The following is a 5196-nucleotide window of genomic DNA, read 5'->3' on the forward strand; positions in this document are numbered from 1 at the left end:
GGCTTTTCAAACAATGTCCTCATTTTGCCAGAGGAAAAGGGAAAGAGACTCTCTGAACGAGCAGGCCACCCTTTGTTCTGGGCCCGTAAATCTGGCGCGAGCACATGTCCGGCCTTCCCGCCCCTCCTGCATCATTGTCCCCACAGCTGATTAATAGGTCAGAGCTAACTTTAAACTGGCATTTCCTGACCAGCCCGTCTCCCAGCCCCCACCCTGCCTGACTGTTCCTTAAAAACCGCTGTATTTTCGGTCATGATTTCACTCCATCCCTCAGCCTCCTCCTCACAGGGGACTCCAAGGTGAGGGCTCCAACTTTGGTCAGAGCAGCTGCTGAGGGAGAGGCGCAGGTTGTCTGCGTCGCCTCTGACCTTCCTGGTCTGGGACGATGGCACTTGAGCATGATCGAGGGTCCGTGTGGAGAGGGGTTTGGCAGAGCGTGACAGGGGGTTGCCTTCTGCCTTTGTTTTTCTTTTACGTCTCGTGAGTGACAGGTACCAGGACCATGCAGATTGTGGTCCCAGGGCAGGTGCCACCACGGGACCGGCCTCCCTGTTGGCTGAGGAAGGCAAGGTACGAAGTTGAGCAGATCTGTTTTCCAACCACACAGTTTTCTAATAACGACGCTTTCCGGAGGCTAACGGGAAGTTGGAAGATATATACCTAGATTCATCTCCACACTTGCTTCCGTGTGTGAGTCGTCCTTACCTCTGGGATAAGCCACAACACTGCCACCTGTGACTACAACCTGCAGCTTGCCAAGGACACAGTTAAGAACAAAGCCAACGGCCTGTCCTGCCTTAGCCCAGCAGGATGCAGACCGGCTCCCCGACCACAGCGGACCTGTGGGACACATGAGGGGAGGCTAAAGGTCATCGCAGTGGGTGGGACAGCCAGTGTCACCCCTTCACAGGGAGGACACGGAAGCCAGGAGAGGTGAGAGCGGAGTCCCGGGAGGGTGCTTGTGAGGCCCCTGCTGTGGCCTTCTCCTTCCCTGATGGCCATGTGGGGTTCAGAGAAGTCACCAAGTCACTTCTTGCTGAGCTCATCGCTGGATGACCTCAGCAAGAGACCTTTGCAAGTGTATCTGCTGGTGACCGAGGGCCTGGCTGGAAGTTCAGCAGGGTCGACGGTGCAGCCTCGGGGTGTCCCCTGCGCCCAGCGAATCTGCCAGCCTCGGGGGACAGGGTGTCCCCTGTGCCCAGTGAATCTGCCAGCCTCGGGGTGTCCCCTGCGCCCAGCGAATCTGCCAGCCTTGGGGGACAGGGTGTCCCCTGTGCCCAGTGAATCTGCCAGCCTCGGGGTGTCCCCTACACCCAGTGAATCTGCCTCTTTCACTTCAGCCTAGGGACTGAGACAACTGTATACCTCTGGATGCCAGAGCCCTTCACGGGAGTGACGCCATGATGACAAATCCTCACAGAGCTTTGGTGGCCGATTTCTCTGATTTCCTCCATATTAACAGCTGATCAAGAAAACATATTCACCAAAGGTGAGCAGGCCCTGGGAGCATCCAACAGAAACAAACTGGAGTGACATTGAACAAATCCAATGTTGGTCTCCAAAAGTCCTGACTCTGGGAAGCCCCACTTCCCTCTACATTTCAATTATTGGACTCCACTTTTGGTAAATACTCTTCCAGATTGGTGGCAAGAAAAGACTAAGAAATACTTAAGTTGCTCACAGGACATTAGAAACAAACAAACAAAAAGACCCCAACTGGTTAGGGTTATTGTCAGGTCCCTCCTTCCATGTGATCCCTCCCATGGTGTTCAGCTGTGATCTTCCAAGGCCAGGCAGACCATAGTCACTATGAAACTTCAGAAATTACAGATATACATAAATAAGGCAAAAACCACCTTCAATTTTATCACAAAGATATGTCCATCCTTGGCATTTTTCTTTACAAAGTGTGCATATGTGTGCATGTATGTGTATACATTCCTATCTATGTGACTCTACATACTCTTTTGTCCCCTGCCTTACTCCATTGACATCAAGAAATCTCTCCACATCTGGACCTACTCTTCAGCATCATTTTTCAGGGTTGACTAGTATTCCATTCAGTGGATATACCATAACCTTTTAAACTCACTTCCTATTTTCCCCACTACTTCTTGTTTTTGTTGGCTTCAGGGATTTATTTATTGAGTACGTCTTTTATGTGCAAAGTGCTTTACAAACAGGTTGTTGTATGAGGTGGTGCCCTGTGATGGAGAAACCTTCCTTCAAATTCCATCCTTATTCCTTACTAGCTCTTTGATTAAGTTATTGAGCTTCTCTGAGTCACTGTTACCTGTCTGTGGGGAACATAAGTCTTGAGACCCTCCTTGAAGGACAATTGTAGCTGGAATGATGGCCCACACCTCTAAAATCCCAGCAGCTTGGGAGGCTGAGGCAGGATGGTAAATTCAAAGCCAACCCCGGCAACTTAGTGAGGACCTGAGAAACATAGAAGCTGTCTCAAAATACAAAGTAAAAAGGACCGGGGACGTGCCTCAGCCGCTAAGTGCCCTGAGTTCACTTCCTGGTACAAAAAATTAAAAATAAGAGGACCTCTGTAAAACGAAGTGAGATAAGATGGAGTGTGACTGGAACGGGCCCAGAGCAGGGGACTTCATTGTTGCCATGGAGAGTAGCCTGTCCAGCTTGAGGGAAAGTGGTCGGAGATGGACCTGGGAGTTTGGAGTGATCCTCAGGGGACAGGTGGGAAGACCTGGCCATGGGGAAGGCTGGTAAACACCGGAATGGGCGTCCATTCCCTGGCCTTCTGTCTAGTTACACTGCGACCGTGGTCCACCTTGTGCTCTGAATCTAGCCTTACTTCTCTGGAACCTACATGTGTTTTCCTTCCTCCTGACCTTCTGACCCCAGCCTTCTTCTCCCCGACTCTCCTCCCTGATCTTAATAATCTCTCCTCCCCAATCTCAGGAAACAGGATTCCTCTCATCACCCCTTTACAAACCCCTTCTTCCCCCTGATGGGCAGAACCACAGCCCCCAGGACAGGAGTCCCCTGGGCTTATCCTTTGGTAGCAAAGAGATAAAGCTTCTTTTCCCTTTTTCTCAAAACCATGTCCTTGTTACTTGGATTGGCGTCGGGAACAAGGACCGAGCGTTCGGTGACAACACGATGACGTGGACCGGGAGTCCTTGAGGGGTCGGGTTCCTGCTAAGATGTCAGGGGAGGGCAGGGGACAAGTGCCGTCCGCGGATCTGCTGCCCTCCTGGCGTGCGTCTGGGAGGTGGCACTGTGGGCTTTGCTCAGGACGCTGGCTGGCCACACGGGAGGGTGCTCTTGGAAGTGCCTTTACTGTCTTTGGGTCTGTTCAGCTGGGGCTTCCAACCACGAGTCGAGTCAGGGCGTAGGTTGGGACGCCTCAGACAGATTGAGCCTCAGTCCCCGCCCTGCCGTTTCTCTGGTTCAGTGTATGAACCAGCCTGAGTGGGTCCTTAGGCAGATAGCAGAGATCAGGAGATCACTATGCAAAGTTGACACCTCCAGGGCTGACATCTGAAAACACTGAATAGGCGGGGAGTCTGTTGTTTTCTCTGTCTCTGTCTACCTGTCTCTCGTCCCCCACCTGCTCACAGAAGCTCCACTTTCTGCCTCTGTTTGGTTCCAGGGCCTCTGAGAACAGCTTGGTGTTTACGTAGGAGCTGCTAAGGGAAAACTGAAGGAATAAGAGAAGAACCTCAAATAAATCCTGGAAACCGAGGTTCTGATCCGAACTGCAGAAGCCCCTGAGAGATAGTAGGATCTAGAACCATGTTGTCATTGTCGTGAGCAGTGACTAAGAGAGGAATCAAGTTTGGTTCCAACAAGTGGATTTTATTCATGCAATGCACGCTCAACCTAGCGTTCCTCATAATAGCAAGTCACAAATACATTGAAGATTCACTCCCTTGTTCACCTACAGTCCGATCCCCATGATCTTACTCAATGCAACGTCTCTAAGCCAAGAAGTCAGGCAGCAAGACTGAGGGGATTCTTCTCAGCCGTAGCCTTTCTCAGCTCCTCCGATGTCTTTGGATATCCTCGGGGCGGGGTCTGATAAGCCGGAAGCTGGGTGGCAGTCGTCGCCTCGGGAGAGTTGGTCAGTCGTCTGGCCTCGGTGACAACTGTCGATCAGCAACCAGTGATGGAGTAGACAGCAGCCGGGGCAGCCAAGAGACAGAGCGACGTGGAGTCCTCTGGTCACGGTGCTGCTGACAGTTTGCTCCAAAAGCCCAGGGGTTTCAGTAGTGATTTCAGCCCAGTCATGCTTCATAAAGACCAGAACACGACTAGAGTAGGAGCCCCCACGCAGATCATAGATAAAGGTTCATATCGGCATTGTTCAGGAGTGTCATCCTGCCACACAGCAAGTGTCACCAGGCGCCTTTATGATTTTAGTTTACAAGTTCAGGCAAATGCCAAGTTCAGGTTCATACCAAATACGGCTTATTATTACTGTATAACACACAATGATAGCAATTCCCATTATTTCCTTGTCTCATTACAGTTATAGATGGTGGAGGTTTTGGGGAGACGCTGAGAAAACAGGTCCACAGCCACACCGTGTCAAATAAGCCTCGCATGGAGACAGGAGGCAAACCAAGACAGGTTTTGAGGACTTTCTCCAGGACACGTGGATGGCTTCCTCTCCACAGCCGGGCCCCTGATGAGATCAGCACAGGCACAGAGCTAAGGCTTGGACGGTTTTCTAACATTTTGACAGAGTGATGCTATGTGTGTTGAATCTAATTTTTTTTTTTTTTTTAAACATTGGTCTGCTTGTACTTTGTATGTCCTTTAAAGTTTTTCATATCTAGTAACTTATTTTCATTACATTTTACAAATGTCACCGTCTGTGATGGATTAGTCAATGAAAGCAAAACAAAACAAAGCTGGTTCTCCTCAAAAGTACTTGAGAGGTACTGTTTGGGGCCACCCTACGAAGGTCACACTATCTCTTTCTTCAGGTATGGAGTTCTCAGCATTTTCACTGTGGGGGAAAAAGTGAATGGTGATATTAAAAAGAGGTGTGTATAGATACCACAGTTTCTTTTTTTTTTTTAATTTATTTTTATTGTAAACAAATGGGATACATGTTGTTTCAGTTTGCACATGGAGTAACAGCATACCATTTGCATATTCATATATTTACATAGAGTAACGATGTTTGATTCATTCCGTTATTTTTTTCCTCCCCCCACC

The 5196-nt window shown here is 49.7% G+C and overlaps 1 long non-coding RNA gene across 1 annotated transcript; it reads left to right on the forward strand.

Annotated features, from left to right (window-relative positions):
• Positions 1 to 275: 275 nt before the first annotated feature.
• Positions 276 to 4753, forward strand: LOC306645036. Its single transcript, XR_013759516.1, has 2 exons — positions 276 to 408; positions 4502 to 4753. It is a non-coding gene; the product is annotated as an uncharacterized lncRNA (long non-coding RNA).
• The last annotated feature ends 443 nt before the right edge of the window (positions 4754 to 5196 follow it).

Source organism: Sciurus vulgaris (assembly GCF_902686455.1).
Source record: "Sciurus vulgaris genome assembly, chromosome: 15".
In the NCBI taxonomy this organism is placed as follows: domain Eukaryota; kingdom Metazoa; phylum Chordata; class Mammalia; order Rodentia; family Sciuridae; genus Sciurus; species Sciurus vulgaris.